Source organism: Triticum dicoccoides, chromosome 1A, assembly GCF_002162155.2.
Source record: "Triticum dicoccoides isolate Atlit2015 ecotype Zavitan chromosome 1A, WEW_v2.0, whole genome shotgun sequence".
Classification (NCBI taxonomy): Eukaryota; Viridiplantae; Streptophyta; class Magnoliopsida; order Poales; family Poaceae; genus Triticum; species Triticum dicoccoides.
Genome location: NC_041380.1, coordinates 146,016,419 through 146,042,594, shown reverse-complemented (window position 1 = coordinate 146,042,594; position 26,176 = coordinate 146,016,419). Strand labels below are relative to the sequence as shown.

The window sequence follows — 26,176 nt, the reverse complement described above, 5'->3', positions numbered from 1 at the left end:
GTACACACCTTTTGAGAGAGCCATACATAATTTGGAATTTTATAGAATACTCTATATGCTTCACTTATATCTTTTGAGTTATATAATTTTGCTCTAGTGCTTCACTTATATCTTTTTAGAGCATGGTGGTGGATTTGTTTTATAGAAACTATTGATCTCTCATGCTTCACTTAGATTATTTTTAGAGTCTTAATATCATGGTAATTTGCTTAATAATAATATGCTTGGTATTCAAGATTTGTAAAACTTTCTTTTGAGTGCGTTGAATACTAAGAAAAATTGATGCTTGATAATTGTTTTGAGATATGAGGATGGTGATATTAGAGTCATGCTAGTTGAGTAGTTGTGAATTTGAGAAATGCTTGTGTTAAAGTTTGTGATTCCCGTAGCATGCACGTATGGTGAACCATTATGTGATGAAGTCAGAGCATGATTTATTTATTGATTGTCTTCCTTATGAGTGGCGGTCGGGGACGAGCGATGGTCTTTTCCTACCAATCTATCCCCCTAGGAGCATGCGCGTAATACTTTGCTTTGATAACTTATAGATTTTTGCAATAAGTATATGAGTTCTTTATGACTAATGTTGAGTCCATGGATTATACGCACTTTCCTTCCTTCCACCACTGCTAGCCTCTCTAATACCGCGCACTTTTCGCCGGTATCATACACCCACCAAATACCTTCCTCAAAACAGCCACCATACCTACCTATCATGGCATTTCCATAGCCATTCTGAGATATATTGCCATGCAACTTTCCACCATTCCGTTCATTATGACACGCTCCATCATTGTCATATTGCTAGCATGATCATGTAGTTGACATCATATTTGTGGCAAAAGCCACCGTTCATAATTCTTTCATACATGTCACTCTTAATTCATTGCATATCCCGGTACACCGCCGGAGGCATTCATATAGAGTCATATTTGTTTCTAAATATCGAGTTGTAATTGTTGGGTTGTAAGAAAAATAAAAGTGTGATGATCATCATTTTTAGAGCATTGTCCCAAGTGAGGAAAGGATGATGGAGACTATGTTTCCCCCACAAGTCGGGATGAGACTCCAGACGAAAAAAAAGAGGCCATAAAAAAAGAGAAGGCCCAAACAAAAAAAGAGAAAAAGAGAGAAGGGACAATGTTACTATCCTTTTACCACACTTGTGCTTCAAAGTAGCACCATGATCTTCATGATAGAGAGTCTCTCATTATGTCAATTTCATATACTAGTGCGAATTTTTCATTATAGAAGTTGGCGTGTATATTCCAATGATGGGCTTCCTCAAAATGCCCTAGGTCTTCGTGAGCAAGCAAGTTGGATGCACACCCACTTAGTTTCTTTTGTTGGGCTTTCATATACTTATAGCTCTAGTGCATCCGTTGCATGGCAATCCCTACTCACTCACATTGATATCTATTGATGGGCATCTCCATAGCCTGTTGATACGCCTAGTTGATGTGAGACTATCTTCCCCTCTTTTTGTCTTCTCCACAACCACCACTCTATTCCACATATAGTGCTATATCCATGGCTCACGCTCATGTATTGCGTGAAAATCAAAAAAGTTTTGAAAATGTCAGAAGTATGAAACAATTGCTTGGCTTGTCATCAGGGTTGTGCATGATTTAAATACTTTGTGTGGTGAAGATAGAGCATAGCCAGACTATATGATTTTGTAGGGATAGCTTTCTTTGGCCATGTTATTTTGAGAAGACATAATTGCTTTGTTAGTATGCTTGAAGTATTATTATTTTTATGTCAACATGAACTTTTGTCTTGAATCTTTTGAATCTGAATATTCATACCACAATTAAGAAGATTTACATTGAAATTATGCCAAGTAGTACTCCGCATCAAAAATTCTATTTTTTATCATTTACCTACTCGAGGACGAGCAGGAATTAAGCTTGGAGATGCTTGATACGTTTCCAATTTTTGATTCCTCCATGCTATATTATCTACTATTTTGAACATTATTGGGCTTTATTATCCACTTTTATATTACTTTTGGGACTAACCTATTAACCGGAGGCCCAGCCCAGAATTGCTATTTTTGCCTGTTTTAGGGTTTCGAAGAAAAGGAATATCAAACGGAGTCCAAACGGAATGAAACCTTCGGAAACGTGATTTTCTCATCAGATAAGATCCAGGAGACTTGGAACCTCTGTCAAGAAAGCCACGAGGCGGTCACGAGGGTGGAGGGCGCGCCCCTTGCCTCGTGGGCCCCTCGAAGCTCCACCGACGTACTTCTTCCTCCTATATATATCCACGTACCACAAAATGATCAGAAACGGAGCCAAAAACCTAATTCCGCCGCTGCAACTTTCTGTATCCACGAGATCCCATCTTGGGGCCTATTCCGGAGCTCCGCCGGAGGGGGCATCGATAACGGAGGGCTTCTACATCATCATCCAAGCCTCTCCGATGAAGTGTGAGTAGTTTACTTCAGACCTACGGGTCCATATCTAGTAGCTAGATGGCTTCTTCTCTCTTTTTGGATCACAATACAATGTTCTCCCCCTCTCTCGTGGAGATCTATTCGATGTAATCTTCTTTTTGCGGTGTGTTTGTTGAGACCGATGAATTGTGCGTTTATGATCAAGTCTACCTATGAATAATATTTGAATCTTCTCTGAATTCTTTTATGTATGATTGGTTATCTTTGCAAGTCTCTTCGAATTATCAGTTTGGTTTGGCCTACTAGATTGGTTGTTCTTGCCATGGGAGAAGTGCATAGCTTTGGGTTCGATCTTGCGGTGTCCTTTCCCAGTGACAGAAGGGGCAGCAAGGCACTTATTGTATCGTTGCCATCGAGGATAACAAGATGGGGTTTTTATCATATTGCATGAAACTATCCCTCTACATCATGTCATCTTGCTTAAGGCGTTACTCTGTTTTTAACTTAATACTCTAGATGCATGCTGGATAGCGGTCTATGAGTGGAGTAATAGTAGTAGATGCAGAATCGTTTCGGTCTACTTGTCTTAGACGTGATGCCTATATACATGATCATACCTAGATATTCTCATAACTATGCTCAATTCTGTCAATTGCTCAACAGTAATGTGTTCACCCACCATAGAATACTTATGCTCTTGAGAGAAGCCACTAGTGAAACCTATGGCCCCCGGGTCTATTCTCATCATATCAATCTCCATCACTTTAATCTTGCTTTTCTTTTACTTTGCTTTTACTTTATACTTTGCATCTCTATATCAAAAATACCAAAAATATTATTTATCATCTCTATCAGATCTCACTTTCGTAAGTGATCGTGAAGGGGTTGTCAACCCCTAAGCGCGTTGGTTGTGTTGAGCTATTATTTTTGTGTAGGTACGAGGGACTCGCGCGTAGCCTCCTACTGGATTGATACCTTGGTTCTCAAAAACTGTGGGAAATACTTACGCTACTTTGCTGCATCATCCTCTCCTCTTCGGGGAAATCCAACGCAGTGCTCAAGAGGTACTATCGATCCGGGCCGCTTCATCCAACAATACCGCCGAACCAAAGTATGACATGCTGGTAAGCAGTATGACTTATATTGCCCACAACTCACTTGTGTTCTACTCGTGCACATGACATCTACGCATAAAACCATGCTCTGATGCCACTGCTGGGTAACGTAGTAATTTCAACATTTTCCTACGCACACGCAAGATCATGGTGATGCATAGCAACGAGAGGGGAGAGTGTTGTCCACGTACCCTCGTAGACTGAAAGCGGAAGCGTTAGCAAAACGCGGTTGATGTAGTCGTACGTCTTCATGATCCGACCGATCAAGTACCGAACGTATGGCACCTCCGAGTTCAGCACACATTCAGCCCGATGATGTCCCTCGAACTCTGATCCAGCCGAGTGTTCAGGGAGAGTTTCGTCAGCACGACGGCGTGGTGACGATGTTGATGTTCTACCGACGCAGGGCTTCACCTAAGCACCGCTACAGTAATATCGAGGTGGACTATAGTGGAGGGGGGAACCGCACACGGCTAAAAGATCAAACGATCAATTGTTGTGTCTATGAGGTGCCCCCTGCCCCCATATATAAAGGAGCAAGGGGGGTGCGGCCGGCCAGGGAGAGGGTGCGCCAGGAGGAGTCCTACTCCCACCGGGAGTAGGACTCCCCCCCCCCTTCCTAGTTGGAATAGGATTCGGGAGGGGGAAAGAGGAGGGAGAGAAGGAAGGGGGGCGCCGCCCCCCTCTCCTTGTCCTATTCGTACTAGGGGGAGGGGAGCGCGGCCCAGCCCTGGCCGCTTCTCCTCTTCTCCGTAAAGGCCCATTTACCTCCCAGCGGGTTCCGGTAACCTCCCGGTACTCCGGTAAAATCCCGATTTCACCCGGAACACTTCCGATATCCAAACATAGGCTTCCAATATTTCGATCTTCATGTCTCGACCATTTCAAGACTCCTCGTCATGTCCGGGATCATATCCGGGACTCCGAACAACCTTCGGTACATCAACACATATAAACTCATAATATAACCGTCATCGAAGCATTAAGCGTGCGGACCCTACGGGTTCGAGAACTATGTAGACATGACCGAGACACGTCTCAGGTCAATAACCAATAGCAGAACCTGGATGTTCATATTGGCTCCCACATATTCTACGAAGATATTTTATCGGTCAGACCGCATAACAACATACGTTGTTCCCTTTGCCATCGGTATGTTACTTGCCCGAGATTCGATCGTTGGTATCTCAATACCTAGTTCAATCTTGTTACCGGCAAGTCTCTTTACTCATTCCGTAATACATCATCCTGCAACTAACTCATTAGTTGCAATGCTTGCAAGGCTTAAGTGATGTGCATTACCGAGAGGCCCCAGAGATACCTCTCCGACAATTGGAGTGACAAATCCTAATCTCGAAATACGCCAACCCAACAAGTACCTTCGAAGACACCTGTAGAGCACCTTTATAATCACCCAGTTACGTTGTGACGTTTGGTAGCACACAAAGTGTTCCTCTGGTAAACTGGAGTTGCATAATCTCATAGTCATAGGAACATGTATAAGTCGTGAAGAAAGCAATAGCAACAAACTAAACGATCAAGTGCTAAGCTAACGGAATGGGTCAAGTCAATCACATCATTCTCCTAATGATGTGATCCTGTTAATCAAATGACAACTCATGTCTATGGTTAGGAAACATAACCATCTTTGATTAACGAGCTAGTCAAGTAGAGGCATACTAGTGACACTCTGTTTGTCTATGTATTCACACATGTATTATGTTTCCGGTTAATACAATTCTAGCATGAATAATAAACATTTATCACGATATAAGGAAATAAATAATAACTTTATTATTGCCTCTAGGGAATATTTCCTTCAGCTCTGGTAACACAGATCTCACTTGAGGTTAGGTCCGTGTGCGGCTCCAACACCGTTGAGTCTGCGGCCTCCGTGGCAGGGTTGAGCCTCTCGTCCTTGGATGCGTGATCTGCTCCGGATCTAGAGTCGGAGCAGTTGCAAGTTCTATCTCCTGGGTGTGGTTCGATGACAGATTTAAGTCATGTTCATCGGGGTGACAGGGAGCGGCTACTGACGCGGTCTCGAATCCGTTGAAGATCAAGTCTCTGCGGATGTCCGCAACATAGTTCAAGTTTCCAAATCTGACCTGATGGCCAGGGGCATAGCTATCGATCTGCTCTAGATGGCCAAGCGAGTTGGCTCGCAGTACGAAGCCGCCGAACACGAAGATCTATTCGGGGAGGAAAGTTTCAACCTGGGCAATGTTGTTGTGGATGATTGACGGGGCCATAGAACCTCTTGACGACGACAAATTGGAACTCTCAATGAAAGCACCAATGTCGGTGTCAAAACCTGCGGATCTCGGGTAGGGGGTCCCGAACTGTGCGTCTGAGTTTGATGGTAACATGAGACAGGGAACACAATGTTTACCCAGGTTCGGGCCCTCTCGATGGAGGTAAAACCCTACGTCCTGCTAGATTAATATGGATGAGTATGGGGGGTTACAAGAGTTGATCTACCACGAGATCGTAATGGCTAAAACCCTAGAAGTCTAGCCTGTATGACTATGAATATGATTCTCCATATCTACGGACTAAGCCCTCCAGTTTATATAGACACCGGGGGGGACTAGGGTTGTACAAAGTCGGTTATAGAGAAAGGGATCTTCATATTGGGACACCAAGCTTGCCTTCCACGCCAAGGAGAGTCCCATCCGGACACGAGTGAGAGTCTTCGTCTTGCACCTTCACAGTCCATCAGTCCGGCCCACGTACCATAGTTTGGACGCCCGAGGACCCCCTAATCCAGGACTCCCTCAGTTATCGGAACCCACCGGGGATGTATTGGGCCTTAATGAGCTTTAGTGGAAAGGAGAGAGGGGCCACAAGGGGTGTCCGTGCCCCCCCCCATGGCAAGTCCGAATTGGACTAGGGAGGGGGCGGCGCCCCCTCTTTCCTTCTCCCTCTCCTCCTCCTTCCCTCTCTATCCCCTCTTGGAAAAGGAAGGGGACTCCAACTAGGATTCGGAATCCTAATTGGACTCCCCTATGGAGCGCACCCCCCTTGGCCGACCTCCTCCTCCCCCTCCTTTATATACGTGGGCAAGGGGCACCCTAAAGCACAACAGACAATCTCTTAGCCGTGTGCGGTGCCCCCTCCATAGTTTAACACCTCGGTCATATCGTCATAGCGCTTAGGTGAAGCACTGCACTAGTAACTTCATCATCACTGTCACCACGCCGTCATGCTGACGGAACTCTCCCTCGTCCTCAACTGGATCAAGAGCTCGAGGGACGTCATCGTGCTGAACATGTGCTGAACACGGAGGTGCCGTATGTTCTGTACTTGGATCGGTTGGATCGTGAAGACGTTCGACTACATCAACCATGTTACTAAACGCTTCCGCTTTTGGTCTACGAGGGTACGTGGACACACTATCCTCGTCTCGTTGCTATGAATCTCCTAGATAGATCTTGCGTGATCATAGGAATTTTTTGAAATACTACGTTCCCCAATAGAGAGGTAGCCAAGGGGGCGCCCCAACTAGGAGGAATCCTACTTGCACGCCTCGCAATTCGGCCTCCCCCCATTCCGTAAGTTCTGGAGAGGAAAGGAAGGAGGAGGGAGGAGGGAAGGAAGGGGGAAGCCGAATCCCTCCCCTTCCTTCTCTCTTCTCCTCTTTCCTTCTCCTTCTATTTCGGCCTATATGGGGGTGCACCTGCCCTTTAGGGGCTGGTCTGTCCCCCTCTTTGCCCATTAGGCCCATATAGTTGTCGGGGGGTGCCCGGAACCACTTCCGGTGACCCGATATGTACCCAGTACCCCTGAACACTTCCGGTGTCCGAATATCATCTTCATACATATGAATCTTTACTTCTCGACCATTTTGAGACTCCTCGTCATGTCTGTGATATCATCCGGGACTCCGAACAACATTCGGTCACCAAATCACATAACACATATAATACAAAATCGTCATCGAACGTTAAGCGTACGGACCCTGCGGGTTCGAGAACTATGTAGACATGAACGAGAGAACTCTCCGGTCAATAACTAACAGCGGAACCTAGATGCTCATATTGGTTCCTGCATATTGTACAAAGATCTTTATCGGTCGTACCATAATGACAACATACTTTATTCCTTTTGTCATCGGTATGTTACTTGCCCGAGATTCGGTCGTCGGTATCCACATACCTAGTTCAATCTCGTTACCGACAAGTCTCTTTACTCGTTCCGTAATACATCATGCCGCAACTAACTCATTAGTCACATTGCTTGCATGTCTTATTATGATGTGCATTACCGAGAGGGCCCAGAGATACCTTCTTTGATACTCGGAGTGACAAATCCTAATCTCGATCTATGCCAACCCAACAAACACCTTCGGAGATACCTGTAGAGCATATTTATAATCACCCAGTTAGGTTGTGACATTTGATAGCACACAAGGTATTCCTCCAGTATCCGGGAGTTGCACAATCTCATAGTCAAAGGAATATGTATATGACATGAAGAAAGCAATAGCAATAAAATTGAATGATCAATATGCTAAGCTAACGGATGGGTCTTGTCCATCACATCATTCTCCTAATGATGTGATCTCGTTCGTCAAATGACAACACATGTCTATGGTTAGGAAACTTAACCATCTTTGTTTAACGAGCTAGTCTAGTAGTGGCTTACTAGGGACACGGTGTTTTATCTATGTATCCACACATATATCAAGTTTCCGGTTAATACAATTCTAGTATGAATAATAAACATTTATCATGATATAAGGAAATATAAAATAAAAACTTTATTATTGCCTCTAGGGCATATTTCCTTCAACGTCATGAATCCCCAAGAATTTGATCCGTGTTACCGTATTAAACCCATCTGTCACTGGAGCTCAGTATAACACTTCATGTTCTCCCTGCACTTAGCCTCACCGTTACTCGATCTTCATGATTCTGGGTACCTCCAGGGATGAAGATCGCGAATAAGACAAGAGGCATCTACGAAACAATTTTATTTCACACATACGGGATGTTAATTCAGTGCCCTTCCATTGATCCTTCAAATACAGAGGGTTGCAAAGCATATACCTCAAGCCATACCTTACCGAGCTACTCACACATGGAGATCAGATCGCATGAAGAAAACATTGAAGACCAGATCTTGAAGATTGATTGATTGCAAATATGTCTTACAATGGCTGCCTTGTGCGATGCATGATTACAAGTATGAACTAGAGGGAGTTGGACTATGGTGGTGATGGAGGTTATGATGGAAATAGCGGCGGCTAGGGTTGATAAGAGGGGATGAAGATGGTTCTGTTCTGACTTCTCTCGACGATGTTCAGTTGACATTTTGGTGTAGTCCACTTTATAAAAGTTGTTCGGGTGGACGAGACGCCATGGATTTTTCATGCCATACAACCGCTAATACGAGCACTTGCGGGCGTATGAAACGTCGTCTTTTGTGCTGTCTTCGTTGGTGCGCTTCCTGATGATTTCTTCTATCTTCATTTCCACCCATTTCCATGTTCACACGTGATTTTTTTTCATATTTAGCCATTTTCTATGGAAACACTCCAAAGACAGAATTTGTGGAATCATTTGCATTCATCAATCATTAGTAGCAATATCAAAATGAATAAGTTTTGATGAAAATATCTCGGTTTAAACAAAGGGTGAATGAGTGTAAAAATGTCACTCATCACCAGGTCCACTGCCGCCAGAGCCCACCACGCACCCCCACCGCTGCAGCCCTTCCACGCCGCCACTCATAGCCCGTGCCTCCACCGTTAGGTGCTGCCACCGTGCCCTGAGCCAATGTCGTGCCGGCGCTTGACCCAGAAGGTTAGCGTCCTCCAGTGTCGAGCGGAGGGGGGAGCACCCCACCATAGCCAGCACTGGCTGGGCTTTGCCCGACAACACGTCGAGGCGGCAGGGAAGGAAGGGGTGAGATGAAGGGGGCCTTTGAGCTGGCGCTAGGCTCCCCCACCCCCTAGCGCTCGTTAGAGCGTCGCGGGAGGGGGAGGGGAAACCTCCTCCATATCAAGCCCATCATGTTTGTCCCCAGTTTGCGGGAGAAAGTGCATCCGGACCGTCTTGCAGCGTATATTTTTATTCATCCTTTTAAAATAATAAAAGTGCACAAAATATGAAACATGTTAACGAACTTATAAAATTGTTCACGAGTTAAAGACATCTTCCCTTCATCCGGAATTAGTTGTCGCTCGTTGTGTTGAAGTGTTTTTATATATTTAAAAAATAACAATGGACTAAATATGCTTATGATTTTCAAAAAATTATCATAATTTAGCAAAACATTCACTATTTTTGAAAATTCAAAAAATAGAAAAATGAAAAGATAAAATGAAATAAAAAACCCTTTAAAACTAGAACAAACGTAACATGCAGAGAAAATATAAGATAATAAAAAATCTTTTACCTAATAATAAAGCACGGAGTGCTTCTGGTCGTCTGTCACGCACTTTTGAAAACCCCCCTCTATTTTCTGTAAATTAACCCACAGTACACGTTTAAATCACAACCAGACCATTTTTTTGCATTTTCATAGAAAAGCCCCTAACGTTTCAGGTAATCAACCCGTCATCCATATTTAAATCAGCCGAATTGTTTTTTTTGTTTTAACAGAAACCCCTCGGACTTTTTAGTTAACCAATCCGCAGTTTATCTAAAACAAAATTATTCGTATCTTTTAAACCGTAACTCTGATTTTAACATGTTATATATTAAATTTGATTACAAAATGTGTAGAATCTAAATATAATATTATTTATAGCTGTTACATATTTCTAAAATATTATTTTAATCCACATTTAATCTATAGTGCACGGTCCATTTTTTTTGTACCGGCGACAATCCGAATTGCAAATAAACACCCATTAACACAAGATTCAGAGGAAAGAAAATATCAATAACCACACATGTACACCTCTGAACAACATATTTTTCCATCTTATTCCGAGCGAGTGTGCGTACGCGAGCGAGAGAGGGACGCGTTAGGACTAACCGCATTCAAACGTGTTTTCGTTGTGTGGGCACTGAGGCCATCGTCAGCAACACAAATATGATGCCATGTGAAAATAAAGGACGTGTACCTATTAGGGTCTTGAGTCATGGTTATTGGGTTAAGAGCGTGTGTTTTTTCCTCTTCCGTTTCAACGCACGGACTTTTTTGCTAGTAAAATTAAGGGAAACGTTTCCAGCGGGGGTACCGGACGAACCGTTACGCCGGACTCACGCAAGCCGCGAGATGGATCATAATCATGCGGCCAGATACAACGCACCCCTTTCCTTATCTGCAGCACATATCCTTCTTCCTTCTCCATCGCTCAGCTCCCCCACCCCATCCCCACAACTCCGTTCCCCATCCTGCACCACCGGCGTCGCCGCAACTCTAGTCCCCTGTCCCGCACCACTGCTTTCGCTGTTGCGACCCTCCTCCTCCTCCTTCCCCCCTCCCCCCTCCGCCCCCAATTTCCTCCTCCTTCTCCTTTTCTCTATGATGGCCAACGCTCGCCCTTAATCCTGCGATCCCCCACGACCATCTCTCATCGGAGATGGACACGACGACAGGGGGGAGCCTGGCGCTGCTGCGATGCCGGAACCATCATCTATTTTTGCTGCAACCTGCCGGCCAAAACGCTGGAAACGGCCAGCTCAGAAGCTGAAAACCAGCGAGACTAGATGCTACGAGCGGCAAGGTGGAGCTCAATGACGAGCTTCAAATGAGAGGCGACCGGTGTTGCAACCAGCGTGGATTTGAGTTGGAACCATCCGACAAAATAGTTGCATCCAGCGTGGATTTTTGCTACCAGAAACAAGGCGTGTTCCGATCGGCAATAGGCATAATGCTGAAAGCTTCAAGCAGCAAGGAAAAATGCTTCAACCGACATAAAAAAAGCTTCAACCAGGAAAAATCATAAACAAAAAAAGCTTCAACCCGTGCAAAAAATCTTCGACTTACGCGGCAAAAGCTTCAATCGTTTTGTAAAAAAGCTTCAACAGGCAAAGGACAAAGCTTCAACCATGGGGAAAAGCTTCAATCGGGTGGGAAAACAGTTTCAACCATGGAAAATATCTTACGAGCAACGTCCGAAAAAGCTTTAACCGTTGTGTGAAAAAGCTTCAACCATTGAATGAAGAAGCTTCAACCATGGAAAAGCTTCAATGGGCCTGGAAGAAAAGCTTCAAACATGGAAAAGGTTTCAACCGGGAAAGAAAAGGCTTCAACCGACAAGGAAAAAAGCTTCCACCAGGCGACGACATGATGACGACATGCGAGCGGTGAGACGCGGCTGACGGCATGGCGGTGCTACGACGGCGGCGGTTAATTGCTGCAACAACGAAGGGGTCGGGCGTCTTACGACGACGGCGTTGCTACAGACGAGGGCGGAGTGCTGTGATGAGGTCTTTCGCTGGAACCATCGAGCACGGGTGTTGCAAGGACGACGATTGGCGGCAGCAACGGCGACCGGCGGCAAGGATGGCCGGCGACCAGCGACGAGGACACGGAGCATGAGTGGCCGGGGTATGGCGGACAGGGCTAATCACGGGGAAGCATGTTGACCCAGATTGAAGACGACATGAAGAAAGAAGATGGGATCTGATCGGACGGCTCTGCGTGCATGTATCAGGCGGCTGCGGTGCGACCGGCCAAAACATTCGGTCGGTGCACCGGCGCAGATTACTGCCCTAAAATTAAACTGCTGAAAACTGGAAAAAAACGATATGGAAAACTGGCAGAGAAAATGCGTACTATGGTACAAAAAAAACCGATATAATTGGGCAAGCCCATTACTGTTTGCCATGTGTGTCGAATAAATATTTTTACCAGGATGAGCACTCGATAAATTCTCAGCGCAGCCCATATACACCCGTGTGGTGTTGGCGAAGCCCTCAAAGAACGGGAGCAACTAGTTAACGAGCGCTCCTTCGGGAGCCTCGCAACGATCAGCACCACTTGGCGCGCCCTTAGCCATTCGACACGTGTCGCGCTCTGGACGCTTCCTTCGGATTTTATTTTTTTATTTTTCTGCACCCGTTTTCGGCTTTTTAAATGGTTTTTTCCAGGGGTTTTTGACGTTTTGGTTTTCCCCGGTCTTTTTAGCTTTTCGATCAAAAAAAATTCAAAAAAAATTTTTGCACAAAAAGAACGCGTTTTCTTTTATTCCGTGAAAGTCACGGTTTTTTTCCGCGAGAGGCATGGTTGTGCTTTAGCAAGAGTCACGGTTGTGCCTTTTGGAAATGAAAAAAAAACATGTTTTTTGGTTTTTTTCTTTTGCGAGAGTCACGGTTTTACTTCCGCGAGAGGCACGGTTGTGCTTTCGCGAGAGTCATGGCCGTGCCTCTCGGAAAGGAAAAAACAAAACACGTTTTCTGTTTTATTTTCGAGAGAGGCACGGTTGTGCTTTCGCGAGAGTCATGGCCGTGCCTCTCGGAAAGAGAAAAAATACATGTTTTCTGTTTTTTTCTTTCACGAGAGTCACGGTTTTGCTTTCGCGAGAGGCACGATTGTGCTTTCACGAGAGTCACGGTCGTGCCTCTTGGAAACGGAAAAAATGCGTTTTCTGTTTTTTTCTTCCACAAGATTTACGGTTTTGCTTCCACAAGAGGCACGGGTGTGATTTTGCGAGAGGCACGGGCGTGCCTCTTTCGGAAAGGAAAAAAACCGTGTTCCCAGTTCAGTTTTTTCGTCTGGTTTTTTTGTGAAAAAAAAGTTCGTCAAAACCTATCAACATGGGATCTAGTTTTGAAGCTCTTGACACGAGGAATCCAATGGTGAAAACGGTTCGAGATTTGGATGCACGGTTTAAAAGATAAAACATTTTGAATAAACGAATCCACGAAAAAAGGGAAAACTCCCAGGTTGCGACAAATGGCGCGTTGCATGAGCGCCACTTGTCGTGACCTGAGAAAGTGGAGTGTTCTTTGCAACGAGTACTCCTTAATTAGTGATTTGTCAAAGTACAGTTGTGTGCTTAAGGGTTTTGCTCTGAGGGGCGGCGGCCACGAGCGCAGGCCACTAGTAGAAAAAGGCCCATTTGTCCCGGTTCATAAGACCCATCTGTCCCGGTTGGGGAACCAGGACTAAAGGGTCGTTACTAACGCCCTAGGCCTTTAGTCCCACTTCTTATACCAACCAGGACAGATGGGCCTCCACGTGGCCGCTCCGGCGAGCCCAGGCACGAGGGCCTTTGGTCCCGGTTGGTAGCACCAACCGGGACCAATAAGCATCCACGCGTCAGCATTTCAGGGGCTAGTTTTTTTAAAGGAGGTGGTTTAGGGGTTTTGGGGGTTAATTTAGGTTCGTATAGGTACCTAATAGAGAGATGTGTCCTCTCTTATCTCCGTGCTACTGCTACTACTATGCCTAAACATGACTTAGATTCAAGTGAGGCAACATGTGGTGCATGTCGAAAGTAATTCCAATCCTAACTTGATCAAGTTTGGATTGTACTACTTTTGACATGCACCACATGCATGTTGCCTTCACTTCAATCCAATCCATATTCATTTCACCTACAGGTATATAATAACTCTTCATGCTCGCATCATGCATCATCATAATAACAAGTCCTACTAATCATCATCATACAACTTCTACTCGTTATTAATAACAAGTCATACGATCATCCTCCTCATAGTCATCGAACCAACCCTACTTAATTGTTCTTAGCACATGATCATCAGTATTAGGTAGGACCTAAATACCCTCTTTAAGGTAAAATAACATAAAACAAAATAGACCCTGGCTCTCCCTTATGGAGAATGGAGATCATCATGTCTCCAATTCTTGCACTTCGCTTCCTTTTGCTTCCAAGAACCTCCTTACAACTGTCCATACATTTTTTCCATCCTTTGATTTGCATGTCTCCACTTCTTTTAGAAATCTGGTATGGACAGTTGAGATTCATAGGATGACCTGGCTGTATGTTCAAAACATTAAGGCTACCTTTCTGATACATCAAATGAGGCACACAATTCTCTGGGATTATCTGTTGAAAAACATAGTAATAACTTCATAGTTAGCAAAGATGTACTGGTTTTAGAAGTATGCAAAAGATGCACGGATGTCGTAATAGTAAAAAATCATACCAGGGTATATCCATGGTAGTTACTGTAGTTGAACACATGCACTAGTGGCGCGTATTGACCATAATGTTGAGGAGTTTGATTGTATATATTGTAATTCTCAATGTCAGTACAAAATCCGACCAGATGATTTTTCTCCTTGTAAGTTAATTCGGAGCCATCGGTGTAGTGGGTTTTGTCTACCATCTCCCACACATTCTTTAAAGAATGAAAATAAGCTGTCAATGGAAATAAGTTGTCAACTATTTTGAAATAAACAATATAAATTAGCTAATAACTATGTTTGAGAAACTCACATAGCGGTAGAATTGGAGGCGTATCAACAAGGACCCAAATGTCCATATTGTCTTGCTCGATTTTAGGATCACCAAGATCCATGGTGACAAGCATACCCTCATCAAAACCATACATTTTGTAAAGTGCTTCCCATTTTTTGCAACCAAAATGGGTTATGCTCTCAGAATTGTACAGCTTTACTTCAAAATCCACATCATGATGAGTCCTTATGTGAATTTTCTTTGTTTATAAACTTTCATGGTCTTCAAAACCCATCCTCTCCAAGACATAGAGCCTTGCACTACTAGGGAAAAGCCTATACACAGAATTTAACCAGTAGCGCTGTACAAAATCAAGCGCTGCTAGCAGCGCGCGTAAATAAACCACGCTACTGCTATGACTTTAGCAATAGTGCGTACTAGCGAAAAGCGCTGCTGCTACGTTTGAACTGGGCGCACATGGCTAGCCCAACCTAGTAGTAGCGCGTATAATGGCCCAGTGCTACTGCTAATCTCCTTAGCTGCGGTGCGCTTACGTGTAAAGCGCTGCTGCTAATGGAAATAAAATAAAGTGAAAAACAAGTAGAAAAGTAAATGAAAATGAAAGAAATAGAAAAAGGAGAAAGGAAAAAAATAAAATGTAAAGAAAAATAAAATAAAAAAAGGAAAAAAGAGAAAGGAATAGCAGTAGCGAGTTCTGCAGAAAATCACTATAGCTGCAACGTGTATTCCATAATGCGCTGTAGCTAACGTAGCAGTAGCGCCCTTTCTAAAACGCGCTACTGGTACTTCTGACTTAACCACGCGGTTCGTCCTTCCCCACGGCCACTTCATCCCCCAAATCAACTCCACTCTCGCTGCCGCCGTCGCCCCTCGGCCGCCGCGCGCTCTCCCCACACCGCCCCCGACCCCAGATTCAACGCCGGCTCCGCCCCCGACCTCAACACCGCCCGGGACGCCGCCCCCGACCCCGACCTCAACGCTGCCCCGGACGCCGCCCCCGCCCCCCTGACCTCAATGCCGCCCCAGATCCCTAACCACGACCTCGACGCCGCCTGCCCCTCCCTCGTCGCAGGCACCCGAGGTGAGCACGCCTGCTCCTCCCTCTCCCCTACCTCTGCCTAGGGTTTCTACCTCCATCAAATTAGTTAGGGTGGAAACGAATCAGATGCGGATGCGGCTCAAATGAGTTAGGGTTCATGTAAGGGTGGAAACGAATCAAATTTCTAAGATGAATCATAAAACGAGTAAAATTTGACCACTTATTTCACTTTATAGTTGGATAATTGGAATATCCGCTACCACTTTCCACCCCTATAGGTTCATCAAATTAGATGGTAATTAGGGCAGTAGTTCTTAGGTGCTAATTAGTTAGTAAGAACTAGGTACTAATTAGGTACTAGAATATTTTTATTTATAGTAAGTTTATTTTTAGTAAGAACTAGTTGAATTAATAGAACTAGTTAGTAAGAACTTGTTGCTATTTTTTTAGTTAAAGCAATTTTCCCGCATCGACGTGGACGATGCCTATCCCGCATCCTCGTCGTCGAGTCGGCGGAGGACGACACCTGCTTGACCAGATGGGCCATGTCCGGGACTGGGCTCCACCGGGGTGGTACTGGGAGGCGCTACCTACCGGGGGCGCAGGTTGGTGAGGAGCCAGCCTGTCGTTGACCCGAACCTTCTTTGGTGGTGGTCGCGTGGGCCAGTGACGGTCCAGAGGCTCGAGGACTCCGTGGAGGTGGTGCGTCACTGTGTTAGTGAGGAGGACGCGCACATCTGTCGCTACTTGTTTGTATTGGAGCACAGGTTCTCCAGGGATCTCACTGGAGCTATGATCCCGTGATGGTTCCTTCTCTGTGGGTGTCCACCGCCCGCGCCGATACCCGTCGTGTGCTAGGGTTTTAGTTGTACTAGTGATGTTATATGTATGACACTATTCAGGATGTATTAGTGATAATATTCGACGATGTACGGACGCATGAGATGATTTACTTTTGCTTATTGAATGCATGCTAATTTGAGTCTTATAAGATATTTTGAAATGTATATCTTGTGTTGCTCAATATCCAAGTGGCCGGTCATGTTTGCAGGTTACACCTCCGAGTGGCCTATGTTTTGCCGGAGTGTTGATTCATTTCCGTTCCGGCAAATTTCAGGCGCTCGATATATCCTATTTTAGCAAAGGTCGTGCCGGATTTTTCCGTGAATTTTGGCATGACTTTTGCCAGAATATGTAGGAAATATCGAGTGCCCCGGATTTGTGTGTTGAGTATCCTGGTAGTAGTCTTCTATCGATTTTCAATTAATGTTTTAACTATGAACATAGGAAATGTCTGACGACAAAAAGGATTTCGGTATTTGCAAATACTGCGAAGACGAGCGCGGCCTGTGCGACAGAATCTTCCTAGATGATGATAGGCGCTTCAACATCAAGCTGGACGAGAACTTCGAAGTGGATACAGTAAGTCACAACGACAAGTCTTTTTTCGTAATTAAGCATGACATCTGCTTCATTTGCTTCAAGTTATATTTTTTTTTACTATTCTACTAGCGTATCCCCTGCCATGCAAGAGTTTTTGTATTGGATAAGATAGGTTTCAGTCATACTATGGAGGTAAAGAAAGTTTATTTGAAGACCGAGCATGGTTATATTTTCCACGCAAAATTATACAATTCAGACGACTACACCTATTTTGGATGCAAAACATGGCAAGCACTATGCAAGACTTATGCATTTCAGCCTGATATGGTTATCACCTTTGATATTCGTCTGGAAGATGATATTGAAGGTAATACCGACATCTGGGTCGATGTGCAGACGCCTCTAGTTACACCAAAATGTAAGTTTCTCAACCATATTTATGTCTTTGATATTGTTTATTCAAAAATAGTTGACAACTAATTTGTATTGTCAGCTTATTTTGGTGCAAGCAAACATGTCCAGCGCTTGGTAGACAGGACCTACTACTGTCCCGGGGCTGAACTAAACTGCAAGGAGCTAAGTCATTATGTTTCATGGCTTGAGGATCTTGATACCGTCAAGACAAATTTTCTTCCCGGACTTAGAAATCTTAGTACTGAAAACGTGCGACCAATAGTGTTCGTCATGAACCACAGTAACATCTATTTAGGAAGGATGGTAAGATTTTTACTATTTTTCCTCAGTGCATCTTTTCCATATATTATTTGTGAAGCTAAACTTCATTGCTAAGTATGTGACCATACGATGTTCTTCAATAGGTACTCCCGATGAATGTTGTGCCTTATGGGATCGAGACTAAAGGTACCATGAGTATTATTAGCTTACGGCCAAGATATCCTACATGTTACTTTAGTGCATTCAAGATGAGCGATGAATGCTTAATAGTGCAAGACTGGACCAAATATGTGATGGGGGAGCGCAGACAAGTACTAGGGGGCAGCAAACAGATGTGCTACCCAAAATTAGGAGACAGGTTCATCCGCATGCTCCAACTTGATCAAGGAGGAGAGCTACACATGTTTTATGTTGTTTTACCTAAGAGAGAGCAGCAGGAGTGATTAGCTAGAAATGAGTTTGAGGATGATGATGTTCTACACTATTACTATGATGATAAAATAGCTAGTGTTGGTGGTAATGACTGATGATTATTATTAGCTAGTGTTAGTGGTGATTAAATAAATATTGTTGGTGCTAATGATTATGATGATGATTAAATAGCTTGTGCTGGCGGATTAGATTCAAGTGGAGGCAACATGTGGTGCACATCGAAAGTACTACTAGTCCAAACTAGATCAAGTTTGGATTAGTAGTATACTTTTGACATGCACCACATATTGCCTCCACTTGAACCTAATCCACCTTCATTTGACACACTGTTATGGACATAATGATGTAAACCTCATAACTGGTATTGTACCAATATTTGTACGATGGCGCATAAATACACTAAAAATAAAAAAAATAAAAACAATACTAGTAGCGATGGAAAGAAAACACGCTGCCAGTAGTTACATTAGCAGCAGCGTGGGAGTGAACAAGCGCTACAGCTATTTGTCCTAGCAGTAGCGCGTGCGACACACGTTACTGCTAAGCAATAGCTCTAGCGCCTTATTAGTAGCACGCCTACCCACGCTACTAGTGAGCACAAAACCAGTTGTAGTCATGCTTAATTACGAAAAAACATTTGTCGTCGTTGCGTACCGTTTCAACATCAAAGGTCTCCTCGAGCTTAATGCTGAAGTGCCGATTATCGTCCAGGTGAGGCATGTCGCACAGACCTCGATCTTCGTGGCACTAGTTGCACTCCCCCGGGAGACTTTCGTCGTCTGATGACGACATTTTCTACGTTCATAATTCAAAGATTAAACTTGTACAATTAAATATATGTACTACAAAAACTAAATTAGATCATTATTATTCATCACGGGTTGACTATCGGTCTGTCGAGTATTTTTTTGAAAACTCTCAGCTCACGTGGTGTATATATTCGACTCTCGGTGATGGTCGCTCCTCACTTTGTCCCCGAGTGCATGACACCAAAATGTCTAGCACACGGGAACGAAGGAGAAGCGACCCCCATGACAACAGTCGGGATTTTACGTCCTCTCATATATATATATATATATATATATATATATATATATATATATATATATATATATATATATATATATATATATATGGTGGAACTCCCCCTCACTGATTCCTTTTTGACTTTTGCGACCATTGGTGATGGTCGTTACTCCTTCTTCCCCTAGTGCATAACAAAGGTCTAGCACCCGGAGAAGAAGGAGAAACGACCCCCACAACAATAGTCGAGCTTCTTCGTCCTCTCATATATGGTGGAGACTCGACAGACTTAAAGTCAACCTGAAATATCGCTTAATTATCTTTCTAAAAAAGGATTTGGCTGGTCTCACCTCGAGGTCGGAGGGGGTCGGTGACGGGGACGACGGCGGGGATGATGGAGGAGGGCTCCTAGATTTCTGCGAAAACAAAAACCCTATAAGCTATCAACTAATCATATGCATACGCCGTGCATAGTGCTCTCCAATTTTAGCATTCAACGTAGGAGTAGTTTTCCAATTTGAGCATTCAATAAGAAAAATCACATCGCAAAATAAAGTAGTATTCAAATTAGGATGCATTCAATTATAAGCAAAACTACATCATCTCTTGCATCCATACATCGTCGAATATTATCACTAATACACCTCAAATACTATCATACATATAACATTGCTGGTACAGCTAGAACCGTAGCGTCCGACGGGTATCGGCACGGGCGGTGGACACCCAAAGAGAAGGAACCATCACAGGATCGCTCTAGTGAGATCCCTGAAGAACCTGCCAGGTATTGTCGAACCTGCCCTCCAACGCAACCATGTAGCGACGGACGTGCTTGACCTCCTCGTTGACACGGTGACGTATCACCTCCGCGGTGTCCGGAAGGCCGGCACCGTCACTGGCCCATGCGACCGCCACCAAACAAGGATCGGGTCAACGACGGGCTGGCTTCTCACCAACCTACGCCCCCTGGAAGGTAGCACCTCCCAATACCAGCCCGGCGGAGCCCAGTCCCGGACATGGCCCCTCTGATCAAGCCGGCCTCCTCCGCCGAGTCGACGACGAGGATGCGGGATAGGCATCGTCGATGTTGATACGGGAATAATTGCTTGAACTAAAAAAATAAACTAGTTCTATTAATTTTCTTGCTAAAAATAAACTACTTCTATAGTAAAATAAAGTAGTTTTATTAAATCAACTAGTTCAACTACTAAACACTTACTATAATAAAATGAAGTAGTACTTACAAAAAATAAACTACTTCTATAGTAAATAAAGTAGTTTTATTAAATCAACTAGTTCAAGTACTAAGCACTTACTATAAATAAAATAAAGTAGTACTTACTAAAAATAAACTACTTCTATATATAGTAAAATAAAGTAGTTTTATTAAATCAACTAGTTCAACTACTAAGCACTTACTATAAATAAAATAAAGTAGTACTTACTATAAATAAACTAGTTTAACTAGCTAGTTATATTATTTATCGACCCCCCCCTCTCATGTCGAAGTTATCGGGGAGGGGTATATTGACAACGGCAGAAACTGGATGCACTTTGTGTACAAAACGGCAGAAACTCGTCTGTTACAACATGCATTTCAAATGAACTAGGAAAAGGTTGAAAGTTGGCATGGTATCATCATAATAGTTGTGGACAGAAAGTCTTCACTTTTTCTTCACTTGTGTGCTTTCCTTATTGTGCTGTAACCATGGATAATCTTCATCGTTGATCAGGATGCTTGGGCCAGCCTTGACTTTGAAGGGAGGGATTTCATGAAACTTTTCATAATCTTCGGACATGTCTGTCTTGCCCTCCACTCCCAGGATGTCCCGTTTTCCTGAAAAAACTATGTGGCGCTTTGGCTCATCGTATGATATATTCGCTTCCTCATCTTTTCTTTTTCTCGGTTTGGTAGACATGTCCTTCACATAAATAACCTGTGCCACATCATTGGCTAGGACGAACGGTTCGTCAGTGTACCCAAGATTGTTCAGATCCACTGTTGTCATTCTGTACTGTGGGTCTACCTGTACCCCATTTGCACTTAAACAAAGGGACCTTAAAATCATGTTTGTAGTCAAGTTCCCATATGTCCACTATGTAACCATAATATGTGTCCTTTCCCCTCTCGGTTGCTGCATCAAAGCGGACACCGCTGTTTTGGTTGGTGCTCTTTTGATATTGGGCGATCGTGTAAAATGTATTCCCATTTATCTCGTATCCTTTCTAAGTCAATACAATCGAAGATGGTCCCCTGGACAACGAGTACAACTCATCACAAACAGTATTGTCACCTCTGAGACGTGTTTCCAACCAATTGCTGAAAGTCATGATGTGTTCACATGTAATCCAGTCGTCACACTGCTCCGGGTGTTTGGAGCGCAGACTGTTCTTGTGTTCATTGACATACGGGGTCACGAAGGTAGAGTTCTGTAGAACTGTGTAGTGTGCTTGAGACCAAGAATGCCTGTCCTGCATATTATTGTGTCCGCTCCTAGCGTGCCTTTTCCAGTCAGTCTCCCATCATACCGCAATTTAGGGAGACCTATCTTATTAAGGCCAAGAATGAAGTCAACACAAAACCCAATGACATCCTCTGTTTGATGGCCCATGGAGATGCTTCCTTCTGGCCTAGCACGGTTACAGACATATTTCTTTAGGACTCCCATGAACCTCTCAAAGGGGAACATATTGTGTAGAAATACAGGGCCCAGAATGACAATCTCGTCGACTAGATGAAGTAGGACGTGCGTCATGATATTGAAGAAGGATGGTGGGAACACCAGCTCGAAACTGACAAGACATTGTGTCACATCACTCCTTAGCCTTGGTATGATTTGTGGATCAATCACCTTCTGAGAGATTGCATTGATAAATGCACATAGCTTCACAATGGCTAATCGGACGTTTTCCGATAGAAGCCCCCTCAATGCAACCGGAAGCACTTGGTCATAATCACGTGGCAGTCATGAGACTTCAGGTTCTGAAACTTTTTCTCTTGAATATTTATTATTCCCTTTATATTCAACGAGAAGCCAGTCGGGACCTTCATACTGAGCAGGCATTTAAAAAAGATTTCCTTCTCTTCTTTGGTAAGAGCGTAGCTGGTAGGACCTTCATACTACTTTTGAGGCATGCCGTCTTTTTCGTGCAAACATTGCAGGTTGTCCCGTGCCTCAGGTGTATCTTTTGTCTTCCCATACACGCCCAAGAATCCTAACAAGTTCACGCAAAGGTTCTTCGTCACGTGCATCACGTCGATCGAAGAGCATACCTCTAGCTCTTTCCAGTAGGGTAGGTCCCTCAGCGTCCCTCAGCGTCATTCGGAACAGCTAGTCTGCCGGGACCCTTTCCAAATATCACATGTAAATCAGAGACCATATCAAGTACGTGATCACCGGTACGCATGGCGGGCTTCTTCCAGTGATCTGCCTCGCCTTTGAAATGCATGCCTTTCTTTCGACATTGATGGTTGGTCGGGAGAAATCGACGATGTCCCAGATACACATTCTTCCAGCATCTGTCCAGGTATATACTTTCGGTGTCAGCTAAACAGTGTGTGCATGCGTGGTATCCCTTATTTGTCTGTCCTGAAAGGTTACTGAGAGCGGGCCAATCGTTGATAGTTACAAACAGCAACGCATGGAAGTTAAATTCCACATGTTTGTGCTCATCCCACGCACGTACACCGTTTCCATTCCACAGCTGTAAAAGTTCTTCAACTAATGGCCTTAGGTACACATCAATGTCGTTTCCGGGTTGCTTAGGGCCTTGGATGAGAATTGGCATCATAATGAACTTCCGCTTCATGCACATCCAAGGAGGAAGGTTATACATACATAGAGTCACGAGCCAGGTGCTGTGATTGCTGCTCTGCTCCCCGAAAGGATTAATGCCATCCACGTTTAAACCAAACCATACGTTCCTTGGGTCACCTGCAAACTGAGCCCAGTACTTTCTCTTGATTTTTCTCCACTGCGACCCGTCAGCGGGTGCTCTCAACTTTCCGTCTTTCTTACGGTCCTCACTGTGCCATCGCATAAACTTGGCATGGTCTTTGTTTCTGAACAGTCGTTTCAACCGTGGTATTATAGGAGCATACAACATCACCTACGCAGGAACCCTCTTCCTGGGGGGCTCGCCCTCAACATCACCAGGGTCATCTCGTCTGATCTTACACCGCAATGCACTGCATACCGGGCATGCGTTCAAATCCTTGTACGCACCGCAGTAGAGGATGCAGTCATTAGGGCATGCATGTATCTTCTCCACCTCCAATCCTAGAGGGCATACGACCTTCTTTGCTGCGTACGTACTGTCAGGCAATTCGTTATCCTTTGGAAGCTTCTTCTTCAATATTTTCAGTAGCTTCTCAAATCCTTTCTCAGGCACAACACTCTCTGCTTTCCATTGCAGCAATTCCAGTACGGTACCGATCTTTGTGTTGCCATCTTCTCAATTGGGGTACAACCCTTTTTGTGATCCTCTAACATGCAATCGAACTTCAGTTTCTCCTTTTCACTTTCGCACTTTTCCCTTGCATCAAAAATGACCCGACGAAGATCATCATCGGGCACATCGTCTGGTTCCTCTTGATCTTCAGCTTCCTCTTTTCAGCTTCCCCTGTTGCAGCATCACTGTATTCAGGGGGCACATAGTTGTCATCGTCCTCTTCTTCTTTGTTGTCTTCCATCATAACCCCTATTTCTCTGTACATCATCCAAACATTATAGTGTGCCATGAAACCTTTATAAAGCAGGTGGGTGTGAAGGATTTTCTTGTCAGAGTAAGACCTCGTATTCCCACAATCAGGGCATGGACAACACATAAAAACATTCTGCTTGTTTGCCCCAGCCACTTCGAGAAATTTACGCACACCCTTAATGTACTCGGAGGCGTGTCTGTCACCGTACATCCATTGCCGGTTCATCTGTGTGCATTATATATAATTATGTGTGTCAAAAGTAAGAAAATTAGACAAGTATCTATCTAAAGTAAGATTTTTTTTTCTTTCAGAAAGAAGATAAGAACAAGAGGCTCACCACGGTGGTGCCGGCGACGAGATCGGCACGGGCGATCGATAGCAGTGAAGACGAGGACGGGGCGTGACAGACTGCTAAACCTAGACAAATCTTGGAAGAAATGGAGCTCCGAGGTCGAGCTTTGAGAGGAGAAAGCTTAACTAATGTGGCTCAGTCATTTCATCAAACACCTCACATGCATAAGAGGTGAGCTAGAGCACCCAAAGGCCCTTCCTCGCCGGCCGGCAAAAAGCAGAGCACTGTGGAGTGCTTTGCTCGCCGGCGATGGCGTATATATAGGAAGCTCATTTATTCCGGTTCGTGGCTGGAACCGGGACTAAAGCCTAGCCTTCTGTCCCGGTTCAAGCCAAGAACCGGGACCTATGTTTGTGGGCGAGAAGCGAGGCCCATTGGTCCCAATTCGTGCCTGGAACCGAGACAAATGGGTCCATACAAACTGGAACCAATGCCCACGAGACCCTGGCCGGCCCCTTGGGCTCACGAACCGAGACAAATGCATCCATTGGTCCCGGTTCGTGATAGAACTGAGACTAATGGGCTGGCCAGACCCGAACGAAAGCCCCTCTTTCTACTAGTGAGCGACGAGTAGTAGCGGCGGCGGCGGCGATGACAAACGACGTACGGCGGAGGTCCGAGGTGCGGCCTTTGGCGCCTCAGCACCGGTTGCCACCGCCAGCAGGCCAATCGCTGCCACCTCCGGCAGCTAGCAAGCCAGTGAGTGCCCTTGGTTGGTCCGTTGAATAGAAGGACTCGCTAGCTTGTACTACTCCTTTACGGTTTGCTTGAATCCTTCTATTCAAGCAACTCAATTCTGTGGAGTACTTTCTTTCTTACGTTTGCTTGAACATTCTTCAGTGAGCAAGCGGGCTAAGACGGCAGAGCCTGAGTCGAGGACCACCATTGTGGGCTCTTCCGTCTTCCAATTCAAAATAGACTACGAGCAAGTTAAGCAGCTTCCCACCGGCAAGTCCGTCTTCTCCGATACCGTCTCCGTCGGGGGACACTTGTGGAGGACTGAGTGCTTCCCGTGTGGGATGAACGAGGCCGACAAGGAGCATGTTTCTATCTTCCTCGAGCACATGAGCAAATCCAAAAGTGTCGGGCGTTCTTCGAGGTCTTGATGATGGGCAGGGATGGCAAACCATGCCTGTCGCATATACGTAGGGCATTTGAAACCTTTGAGATCACGGAAGACGGTGACACCTTTGGATGGCATCAGTTCGTGAAGGGGCTGTTGTGGAGAAAGATTACTTGACAGGGAGACACGTCACGTTTCTGTGCGTGATCATGGTCGTGGATGACAGTCCTATTCTCGTCCCATCTTTAGACATCGGGACCCATCTTGGCCGTCTGCTAGATCATGCTGACGGGACAGACATGTCATTCATCGTCGACGATGAGACATTCCGTGTACATCGAGCGGTGCTTGCTGCCCGCTCGCCGGTGTTTAGAGCAGAGCTCTTCGGTGCCATGTCTGAGGCTACAATGCCATCCATCACGCTGCACGACATCAAACCAGCAATTATACTTCGGTTTATTTACACGAATGAATTGCCCGAGGAAGACGAGCTTGAGGACTCTTCTGCCCAGATGTTTCAAGATCTACTCGCTGCGGCCGATCGGTATGCACTGGACCGACTGAAGATTATTTGTGCTCAGAAGCTGTGGTACAAAGTGTCCGTTGAGACAGTTGCAACTATCTTGGCTTGGCATTAG

The 26,176-nt window shown here is 44.8% G+C and overlaps 1 pseudogene; it reads left to right on the top strand.

Annotated features, from left to right (window-relative positions):
- Positions 1-26,176, top strand: part of LOC119352305 — a 42,543-nt pseudogene extending 16,367 nt beyond the window's left edge.